This window comes from Artemia franciscana, chromosome 5, assembly GCF_032884065.1.
Source record: "Artemia franciscana chromosome 5, ASM3288406v1, whole genome shotgun sequence".
Taxonomy (NCBI): domain Eukaryota; kingdom Metazoa; phylum Arthropoda; class Branchiopoda; order Anostraca; family Artemiidae; genus Artemia; species Artemia franciscana.
In genome coordinates, this window is record NC_088867.1 from 2,385,015 (window position 1) to 2,397,175 (window position 12,161).

Genomic DNA, 12,161 nt, shown 5'->3' on the forward strand with positions numbered 1-12,161 from the left:
TTAGCGTAAAGAGCGAGGGATTTCGGAGGGGACAACCCATCTCATATACGGAGTAATTTCTGTTCGTTTTAAGTTTTAATGTCACTCCTTACTTTCAGTTAAAAAAAAAACTAATTTTTTTTATGTAATTTCTGAACGTTTTTGAATTAATGCATGTTTGATTTTGGCTCTCCACACATAAATTATTAAAATGAAATTTGCATATTAATTCCTTTTTTGGCTAAATGGCTTTCTCTTAGTTTTGATCAGACGATTTTGAGAAATAAGGGATGGGGAAGGAGGCCTAGTTGCCATGCAATTTTTCGGTTACATAAAAAGGCAACTATAAAATTTAATTTTTAACGAATTTTTTTATTAGTAAAAAATATAGCCTACGTAACTTAAGAATCAACTTACGTAACACACTTTTATATTTCTATATTTTTATTATGTATACGAGGGGGTTTGTACCCTCGTCAATACCTCGCTCTTTAAACTAAATAGTAAGTTTTGCCCCAATTCTTTAAGAATGACCCCTGAATTAGAAAGGCCATAGAATAAATAGTTGAAATTACTAAAAATTCTTTAGCATAAAGAGCGAGGTATTTATCTCCTCCTAAATACCTCGCTCTTTATGCTAAAGTATTTTTAGAACCCCTCATATGCGTAATAATCTCTGTTCGTTTTAAATTTCAATGCTACTCCTTAATTTCAATTCAAAAAACGTTTTCGTGTTTATTTTTTCATTGTTTTTTTTATAGTAATGTTAGAAAATCCTGCGCCCTTTTCATTGAATTTTTCTTCCCCCATGACATATTCCTCGAAGGAAAGATCCTCCCACGTAGCCCCTTCTCCTTAACCCCATCCCCAAACCAAAAAAAGCCCCCTGAAAACGTCTGTACACTTCTCAGTAACCATTACTGTATGTAATTACATAAAAAAAACTAGTTTTTTTAACTGAAAGTAAGGAGCGACATTAAAACTTAAAACGAACAGAAATTACTCCGTATATGAAATGGGTTGTCCCCTCCGCAATCCCTCGCTCTTTACGCTAAAGCTTTTAATTGTTTTAAAAAGCAGAATTGTGGCATAGAGTCAAACTTTAGCGTAAAGAGCGAGGGATTTCGGAGGGGACAGCCCATCTCATATACGGAGTAATTTCTGTTCGTTTTAAGTTTTAATGTCGCTCCTTACTTTCAGTTAAAAAAAACTAATTTTTTTTATCTAATTTCTGAACGTTTTTGAATTAATGCATGTTTGATTTTGGCTCTCCACACATAAATTATTAAAATGAAATTTGCATATTAATTCCTTTTTTGGCTAAATGGCTTTCTCTTAGTTTTGATCAGACGATTTTGAGAAATAAGGGATGGGGAAGGAGGCCTAGTTGCCATGCAATTTTTCGGTTACATAAAAAGGCAACTATAAAATTTAATTTTTAACGAATTTTTTTATTAGTAAAAAATATAAGTAACTTAAGAATTAACTTACGTAACAAACTTTTATATTCTTTATTTTTTATTATGCATATGAGGGGGTTTCTACCCTCGTTAATACCTCGTTCTTTACACTAAATCGTAAGTTTTGTCACAAATCTTTAAGAATTACCCCTGAATCAGAAAGGCCGTAGAATAAATAGTTACTAAAAATTACTAAAAATACTATAGCATAAAGAGCGAGGTACTCCTCCTAAATACCTCGCTCTTTATGCTAAAGTATTTTTAGAACTCATCATATGCGTAATAATCTCTGTTCGTTTTAAGTTTCAATGCTACTCTTTACTTTCAATTGAAAAAACTTTTCCATGTTTATTTTTTCATTCTTTATTTATAGTCATTTTAGAAAATCATGCGCCCTTTTCATTGAATTTCTGTTCCCCCATGACATTTCTCTCCAAGGAAAGATCCTCCCACATAGCCCCCTCCCCTCAACCCCACCCCCAAAACCAAAAAAAAACCTGGAAACGACTGTACACTTCCCAATAACCATTATTATATGTAAACACTGGTCGAAGTTTGTAACTTGCAGCTCCTCCCCCAGGGACTGTGGGGGAGTAAGTCATTCCCAAAGACATAGTTATTATGGTTTTTGACTATGTGGAACAAAATGGCTATCTTAAAATCTTGATCTGTTGACTTTGGAGGAAAAATGAGCGTGAGAGGGGGCCAAGGTGCCCTCCAATTTTTTGGGTCACTTAAAAAGGGCACTAGAACTTTTCATTTTCGTTGGAATGAGCCCTCTTGCGACATTCTAGGACCACTTGGTCGATACGATGACCCCTGGGAAAAAAACAAAACAGAAAAAAAATAAATAAACACGCGCCCGTGATTTGTCTTCTGGCAAAAAATACGAAATTCCACATTTTTGTAGATAGGAGCTTGAAAATTTTGCTATAGGGTTGTCTGATACGCCGAATGCGACGGTGTGATTTTCGTTAAGATTGTGTGACTTGTAATGGGTGTTTTCCCCTATTTTCTAAAATAAGGCAATTTTTTCAGGCTTGTAACTTTTGATGACAAAGACTAAATTTGATGAAACTTATATATTTAAAATCAGCATAAAAATCTGATTCTTTTGATGTATATTTTAGCATCAAAATTCCGTTTTTTAGAGTTTCGTTTACTATTGAGCCGGGTCGCTCCTTACTCAGTTCGTTACCACGAACTGTTTGAACACTGGTCAAAGTTTGTAACTTGCAGCCCCTCCCCCAGGGATTGTGGGGGAGTAAGTCATTCCAAAAGACATATTTTTATGGTTTTCGACTATGCGGAACAAAATGGCTAACTCAAAATTTTGATCCGTTGACTTTGGGAAAAAATGAGCGCGGGAGGGGGCCTAGATACCCTCCAATTTTTTTGTTCACTTAAAAAGGGCACTAGAAATTTTCATTTCCGTTAGAATGAGCCCTCTTGTGACATTCTAGGACCACTTGGTCGATACGATGACCCCTGGGGAAAAAATAACAAACAAACAAATAAACACGCACCCGTGATTTGTCTTCTGGCAAAAAATAGGAAATTCCATATTTTTGTAGATAGGAGCTTGAAATTTTTGCTATAGTGTTCTCTGATACGCCGAATGCGATGGCGTGATTTTCGTTAAGATTCTATGACTTTTAGGGGGTGTTTCCGCTTATTTTCTAAAATAAGGCAAATTTTCTCAGGCCCGTTAATTTTGATGACAAAGACTAAATTTGATGTAACTTGTATATTTAGAATCAGCATGAAAATCTGATTCTTTTGATGTATCTTTTAGCATCAAAATTCCGTTTTTTAGATTTTCGTTTGCTATTGAGCCGGGTCGCTCTTTACTACAGTTCGTTACCACGAACCGTTTGACTAGCGCTTTCGTGGCTACAACCTTTATATTTTTTGCGTCTTATTTTTTTGCATTTTCATAAATTTCTCTCTAATTTTACAATCGGTACTTGCGCATCGTATGGTACATGTTGGGGTTCCACCCCTGTTTCTTTTCTTTTTTCAGATAAATGACCTGTTTTCCTTTCCGTAATACAATAGTTTAGTAACAAAAGCATGAAAACTGCTAAAAAGAATTATACTAGGGCACAGAAAGCATTATATTAAATACCTAACCTAACCAAAATACCAGCTAAATATTTAATTAAAACATAGCTACAAAGTAGTTTTCCAGCGAGTCGAAGCTAATTGTCTGGTATAAAGACCGTGAAAACCGGTTATTGTCTCATCTTCACGATCCAAATTCTTGAGTGTGCACCATATAATACGGAAGTACGAAACAATTTTCTAAGCCTTAGACATAAGGAATGAGCAGAGATGTGAGTTTCCTTAGGGCTGACATATACACTTCCTCACGTTAGATCTCAAGGGGATGTATAAAAATAACTCTTAATAAGATAATTGTTCAGACAGCATTTCATTAATCCACAATAAAGGTCGCTGACCTTTCACGACCTGAACTACCAATTGCCCGAGAATTTCCCTTAATTTTCTAATCCTGAATATGATATTATCTTTTTTTCTACGGTCTCTGCAGAGATGAAAAAATCCTATGTTTTGTCATCTTCTCTTTAATTTAATGTGACCTTATACACAGGGGCGTAATATTTTCAAAATCCTGGAGGGGAAGGGGCAAAGCTAGAGCCGATTTCCCAAGTCAAGCGAAAAATGAAAAATGAACTCGAATTATGCAGGCCTATCTTACTTTTGACAAGACTTTTGAAGACTCTAAATTTCAGCTGGGGGGATGCAAACTGAGGCATAGGGGACTGAAGTCCGGGGGATAGTTGCCCACTGCTCCTTTGCAAATTTCGTATCGGCTTTTACATATATTTGCAAGATTTTTCGGTACTATGACGAATTTTAGAGACGCCATTATGGACGAATTTAGGTTCTTAGTTAATGAGAAAGAGATGATGACTACTCTTTCCCACCTTAGATCCCAAGGAGGTAAATGAAAATCAATCTTAATAAGATCTTTGCTCAGACGACATTCAATTAATCCTCAATTAAAGTCGTTGACTTTTCATGACCCAAATTGGTAATTGCCCCAGATTTTTCCAGAACTCTCGAATCCTGAATATGATAATTTATAATTTTTCTAGAGTCTATTCGTGGCGTACAAAATCTTATGATTTTTGCCCTTTTCTCTTTAATTTGATGCTACATTTGCGTATTTTGACTTTGATATTTGACGAATTTCTCTAAAATTATGCAATTTTAATCCTTAGACATAAGACATGACCAAAGATATGAGTTCCGTTAGGACTTAAGCAAAATGAATCAACCCCTATACTCGCAGACAACTACGTAGGAAACCCTTTCTCACTACTCTATTTTATAAAACAGTAAAAAAAAACTTTAGCGTAAAGAGCAGGGCGATGAGGAGGGAACAGCCCCTTTCATTTATGGACTAATTTCTGTTCGTTTTAAGTTTTAATGTCGCTCCTTACTTTCAGTTGAAAAAACTTGTTTTTTTTATTTAATTTCTGAACGTTTTTGAATTGATGAATGTTTTGGTTTTGGCCCTCCGCAAATAAATAATTATAACGAAATTTGCATATTATCTTGTTCTGGCTAAATGGCTTTCTCATAGATTTGATAGAACGATTTTGAGAAAAAAGGGTGGGGAAGGAGGCCTAGTTGCCCTCCAATTTTTTGGTTACTTGAAAAGGCAACTAGAACTTTTGATTTTTTACAAACGTTTTTGTTAGTAATAAATATACGTAACTTACGAATTAACTTACGTAACCAGCTTCCATATTCGTATATTTTTATTGCGTATATAAGAGAGTTCACCCCCTCGTCAATGCCTTGCTCTTTACACTGAAGTTTAAATTGTATCCCAATTCTTTAAGATTGACCCCTGAATCACAAAGGTCGTAGAATAAACAGTTGAAATTACAAAAAAAAAACGCCTTAGTGTAAAGAGCAAGGTATTTAGAAGGAGATGAACCTCCTTGTATGCGTAATAATTTTTGTTCATTTGTTTTAATGCTGCTCCTTACATCCAGTTGAAAAGACTTTTTCATATTTATTTTTTCATTGTTTTTTTTAAGAATGCTAGAAAATCTTGCGCCCCCTTCATGGAAATTCTCTTCCCCCCTGATAAATTCTCCATGGAAAGATCAGCCCATGTAACCCTCTCCCCTCGACCCCCCTGCCCCAAACCATAAAAAATCCCCCTGACAACGTCTGTACACTTCCCTATAACCATTACTGTATGTAAACAATGGTCAAAGTTTGTAACTTGTAGCCCCTCCCCCGGGGCTGTGGGGGAGCAAGCCATCCCCAAAGACATAGCTATTTGGTTTCTCGACTATGCTGAACAAAATGGATGTATCAAAAATTTTGATTTTGATCTGTTGACTTTGGGAAAAAAGAACGTAGGAGGGGGCCTAAGTGCCCTCCAATTTTTTGGTCACTTAAAAAGGGCACTAGAACGTTTAATTTCCGTTAGAATAATCCCTTTCGCAACATTCTAGGACCCCCTGTTTTCCAAAATAAGGCAAATTTTCTCAGGCTCGTAACTTTTGATAGGTAAGAATAAATTTGATGAAACTTATATATTTAAATCAGCATAAAAATCCTGATCTTTTTATGTATCAATTAGTATCAAAATTCCGTTTTTTTAAGTTTTGGTTACTATTGAGCCGGGTCGCTCCTTACTACAGTTCTTTACCAAGAACTGTTTAATCCAATCTTCATCTTACTTATTTACTATAACCCTCTCCCCCAAATAATGAAGAATTATACCAGGCGGGGATGGACTGGTGTCACTGTTATATTGAATACATAAATTAATAGAAAAGAAAAAGAATTACCGTTGCAACTTGAACTCAGAAATATAGTTGGCTCCTAAAGTTTAACTACTTAGGAGACACAAAAACCTAAACAAAGGAAAGAGATGACATGCTCTTCCTTACCTCCAAATAAAAGTCAGTATAAAGAAAAAACACTCCTAATAAGATCACTGTTCAGACGACACTAAATTATTCCCCAACAAAAGTCGATGACCTTTGATGACAATCCAATCTTCAATTTGTTTATTTTCAGAAGAAAAACAGAAAGTTCTTTTGCTAAGAAAACAAACTTTCTAAGATACTGATAGAAACACACCAGAAGCGATTTCTTGAATAACTGCCACCACTCTCCCACGGCCAGAGAAAAATTCTCGGGCAGATCTTTCTAACTGCGTGAACACCGTATAGCTTTTCAAAGTCATGGAACACAATTTGTTTCTTAAGTGGATTATAAGAGTTAATTTATAATATTATCTTGACAGGTCGAGATTGGAAAGTAATTGGGGGTTTTAGATTATCAGGTAGTATTGGTTCTTGCCAACGCGAATTCCACAAGCTCATAATAAATTAGTTGTGAAATAGAACCAATATTAATAAGTAAAAATATGTCAAAAAAAAGGATCAGTTTCTTAAAGAAAGGGAAGGTTAGGATCCTTAAATTGTTTTATACATAAAACAGGCAATAACAATACTAAATCACTTTAAATCAAATAAATAGATGACCGCTGCACCTATATATACTTTCGTTGTGTTTACGTCTTCATTTGTCTCTTTCAGCCGAAGTTGGCCAAATGACATCAAAATGGGTAACCAATCAGGGTGCACCACATCATGGTGTGCCTTGACTGGTTAATTCGGCAATCATTAACTCTGATTGCACTTGGGCCAAATTCGCCTGAAATGGACAGATAAATTCACGGGTTTTAGCGTTATCTGTCATTCTTGTTAAATGCGTTGATGACCATACTCAGGTTGACGAACGCGGTCCAGAAGCATCGCATCACTTTAAAATGAAACATGCATTTTTTCTACCCTATTTATGCTCCGGTTTAAAAAAAAAGTGGTTAAGATGGCTAAGACATGTTTCACAGACGAAGGTTGAAAGATTGCCAAAGATTGTACTCGTTGGTCGTCCATCAGGGGCTACATAAACTCCTGAACAACTCCCAAAACAAGTACCACAGCTCCTTCTTAATATTTTTACGATTTTTTTTGTTTTTACCGCATTTGTGCATATTTTTACCATATTTAGTACCATACATTTTTTCTACCCTATTTATGCTCCGGTTTAAAAAAGTGGTTAAGATGGCTAAGACATGTTTCACAGACGAAGGTTGAAGAATGCCAAAGATTGTACTCGTTGGTCGTCCACCAAAGGCTACATAATAAGCAGGTCGTCCCAGGTCAGGGCGAGAGATCATAGGAAAGCGTTTACAGGAAACAGGAGCTTCATGTCAGGGTAAACAGGGGTCGGTAAAGAGTGAAGCTTTGAGTAGGTTGGAATAAGGAAGGAGTGTCCACATCTGTGTTGGCCTTATGCGGTTTGGTGCAGCAGTGATTACTAGCAGTAGCAGTTCATGTGTAACTTTCACAAACTTCACTCAAACTTCACAGAACTTCACTCACTTTTGAAGTTCTGACAAATTTGCCCCTGGCCCCACAAAATTATAGCCTTTCTAATATTTGTATAAAAATTACGCAATTTTTTCAGTAAAACATGCTGCCAAGATTTCGTAATACATGGCAAAAGCATTCACCAACTAGATCGGTGCCAAAATCAAATTCAATTACCAATAACTGGATATCTATGTTAGATATATATCAATTAAATTGAATCTCATGAAATCAAAAGACTGACCCCCTGTGACCTGAGGTTACTACGTAACAAATGAAAAAAGTACTTGATTTTCTCGAGTTTTCTGTTTGTTTCATTACAATTCAATTATTCAGCAATTACTCAGCCTAAATGTCAAATCAAAATTTTGATAAAAGTAAAGGATTCTTAAAACAGTAAAATTAAATTAGAAGTCGCAAATGTAAGTTTTTTTTTTCTTTCCTGTAACCTTGACTAGTATTTGATTTCTTTCTTTTTTTGTGAAAAAAGACCTTAAATTACAATGTGTCAAAAGAAAGAAATGTAGATTTTCCGTTTCTTTTTAGCAATCCTCCATTGTTTGAATCTTTGTACATTGCTGCCGATTCAAGAAATAAAGGACAAAATCAGCCACCGAAAAACTACTTGAAGTACGTGGAGGGGTGGGGAGACAATTACATTTTCAATGGAGAGCTACAACTTCTTAAGCTGTACCATGCATATGTTTTTAGGTTACTTTTTGTTAATTTTTCGCCGACGTTATCTTTTTTAATTTAGCGCCCGTTACTAACAAAAATACATTACTATAATGCATATTCATAAAAAGGTCTATAATATAATGCATATAAAGGCCTTTTTCATTGAAAATTTAATTCTCGATTTTTGGTATTTTTTTTCAAGTTACATATGATTGTTTAAGTTTCACTTGACCCATTTAGAAAATCAAGCCATGCTTCGTGAGCCAAATCATCGTTTAGTGCTTGTAAAAGTAGATTTCTTTGTAGAATGAATGAATAAAATGAAATATTAAGGCTTTATTTGAGCCCAACTTTCGTAAAGCATCCTATAAATTTGAGCCAAACTTTCGTGGAAGTACGAATTACTACAACAGAACCTCTGTCTGGGCCTCCGGGTATATGAATATCAACTAGTTTCCCAAACACTATCAAGTGTGTACCTTTTCTGGTGCATTTTGCTTTAAATGATTTTTTTTCTTTTTAACAAACAATAATTTTAGTAAAAATGTAAATTTTAGACTTTACTGACTACTTCCTACTTCCAAGAGCGCATTTTAGGCTCGAATTTTCCAGTTTTTCCTTAGAGAAACTTGTTTCAACCTTAACCGACTTGGAGGGTGGTAGAGATTTCCCTATCCCCCCCCCTTGTGAAAGGATTTGCGAGTTTTCCTGTCATACAATTTTAATATAATATTTCTTCATAATCTTTATTCTTTCTTATCTATTCCAATTTCTTTGTGAATATATTTCAGCATCTCACTTAATTTGAACTTTTATCCCTCCCCCAACCCAAAAAAAAATCATAACAGGCTTGGAATGGACTACCGTCGCAGTTATATTGAATACATAAATCAAAAGAAAAGAAAAAGAACTAAGTTGCAACTTGAATTCAGAAACACGCTTAACTCCTAAAGTTTAAGTTTCTGGAACTTTGATAGAATTTCTATGACAATTGCGTCATTTTGTACTTATTTCTGTACTTTGAAGAAAAAACAAAACTTATTAAAAGCTACCATAGAAGAGCTTATTTCTGTCATTAAAAAGCAGCCAGGGAAAGCAAATTCTGGAACTTCTAGTTCAGCATTTAACAATAAGAGTGGAATGAGGAGTTAAAAGTTTTATTTGTTACTTCGTAATTAATTCAGCGCTTGCAGTTAGATACAAATTATTCTCCTCTGTAAGCAAATAATAAAATGATACTAATATAGTTGTAGAAGATATTTATAATTTTCTATGTTAAATTTACCAAACAAAAATTAAAACTCTGTGGACGTAAGGGATATAAGAAATAAATTAAATGAAAAAAGTTGTAAGGTTAAAAAAATGGTAAAAAAAATAGACATATATATGTGTGTGTGTGTGTGTATTTAACACCCATCAATGGGGAAAAACAGATCGAGCACAAAAAAGAAAACAAAAAAAAGCACAAGACGCTATTTCATCTGAGACACACGAAAAAAAACAAAACAAAGAAAACAGATGCCTACAGCTGCTGTAAAACATTGGTCCACGTTTGTTATTGTTTTAAAAAGTAGAGTTGTGAGAAAGAGTCAAGCTTTAGCGTGAAGAGTGAGGCGTTGAGGAGGGGACAAGCCCTTTCATACAGGGAAAAATTTCTGTTCGTTTTAATTTTTAATGTCGCTCTTTACTTTCAGTTAAAAAAGCTGCTTTTTTATTTAATAATAATATTAACTAGGTTAGCAAAGCTATCCACTGTATATATCATCACGTTAGTCAACATCGCACAACCACCTTTATTTATCCCACGACTAAACGACTTAGTCTTCTTAATATTTACTACCAAGCGTAATTTTGCACGCTCAACCTGTAATACCTTCAAAAATGTATTTGTTTTGCTAACATTTTTATCTATAACATTCAAATCATCTGGATAATCTAAACCTAGGAAAGTTTTACATTCCCATTTGATTCCATTTTACGGTATGTCACATACCGCAATTTGATCTACTTCAGCCGAAATATATCTAGGAATATTCACAAACACGTAAGTAAACACCAATCCTGCATATATTTTGATAGATTTAATTTAGCCAGAAAAGTTCTTACAGTAAAATAGACTGCTCTTTTTTCTTCCGCTAAGAAGTTCAACATTAAGAAAAAAAAGAAGGCAAAACCTGGTACCGGAACCTCTTATGTAGGACTAAAATAAGTCTTTAGTAATTTTTGGACCAATATTTAAAATATTATAGTAATATTGTCAATCTCCAAACATAAAAACCTAAGGTTTGATGGAAACATATTATGAATATGTTTATTTTCAACGACAGCCTTAAACAGTTCGTCCTAGCCAAGTGATTAACACGCCAGACTTGAAATCCTTTGTCCGTGAAGACAGGGTTCTTGTGCTGGTGTCGCCGGTTACTTGGTTTGGAACGGGTGCTATGCAGATCTAAATGGGTACCTGGAGAAATCCAGGGAAAGGAAACAGGAAGGGTGTGCGAATGCACAGGATAGCTGCCCCCCCATTGCACTTCCTGGCTGAAGAGCCATGAAACGAAGATTAGTACCAATGTTGGCACCTTTCACCATATGAATAAGAATATGAAATATATAATATGAATATATGAAAGAATAAGAAAAGAATAATGTTTATCGAGATTACAAGCAGCTTCAGGGGTTTAGCGATTGGTATATCGAAACCAACATTTTGTTTTCTTTTAAAATTCCCCCTGTTGTCTGTTTCAGCAAATTTATCAATTTAGCTTCGGAATGGTTTATATTAATACCAGTTTTTAAAATAACTTTACAATCCAATGTTTTTTTTTTTTTTCATCTAATATACGCTGTTGTCAATTTAACATAAAATGAAATGGAATTTTTATTGTTAAAGAGTTTTGTCGTTCTATTTCGCGATTAAATAAAAATAAAACATTTTTTTTTTTCAACTGAGAGTGAGGAGCAACATTAAAACTTAAAACGAACAGAAACATTACGTAAATAAAGGGGATTGCTCCCTTCTCAGCACCTCGCGCTTTACGCTAAAGTTATTAGTTCTTTTAAAAAAGCTTCTTGTTCTTCTAATTAAGCGACCCTTGAGTTTCAGGAGTCTACTTAAAGAGTTGGCAAAAAATTCAGACTTTAGCGTAAAGAGAGATGTGTTAAGAAAGGGGCAATCCCCTTCATATACGTAATAATTTCTGTTCGTTTTAAGTTTTAATGTTGCTCCTTACTATCAGTTGAAAAAATCTGTTTTTTTTAAATCTCTGATCGTCTTTTATATAACGCCAAGAAATCTGGCCCCACCTCCACGGAGTCCACACGGAAATATCCTTTAGATAGTCGAATCGCGATTAAAATTTACCCCGGACAATAACCCTTAACAATTCCACGGGTAAAATTGAGACGGAAAAGAGAAAGCAAGACATAAAAAGAATTTTGTATAGGAATTCTGGCAAATTCCCCCTGTATATAACCCTTGACAATTTCAACCTCTGGAAACTTCCCACTCCATGGAAAATTCCCCTGGAAAACCCCTGGAAAAATTCCCCCCTCCCCCGAAAATGTAAACATACTTCCCAATAGCAAATATTATGCGTAAACAATGGGCATA

General features: G+C 34.8%; 1 protein-coding gene across 5 annotated transcripts in view; it reads right to left on the minus strand.

The window, feature by feature from the left end:
* Positions 1-12,161, minus strand: part of LOC136026871 (rho guanine nucleotide exchange factor 10-like) — a 254,534-nt gene that overhangs the window by 128,203 nt on the left and 114,170 nt on the right. Inside the window, exon 1 of one of the 5 annotated variants that reach the window (XM_065703656.1) lies at positions 6,383-6,645. The exons of the other annotated variants lie outside the window; for them this stretch is intronic. The gene's annotated coding sequence lies outside the window, so the exon portion shown is untranslated. Of the gene's footprint in view, positions 1-6,382; positions 6,646-12,161 lie in introns of those variants that run through there. 5 annotated transcript variants of the gene reach the window in all.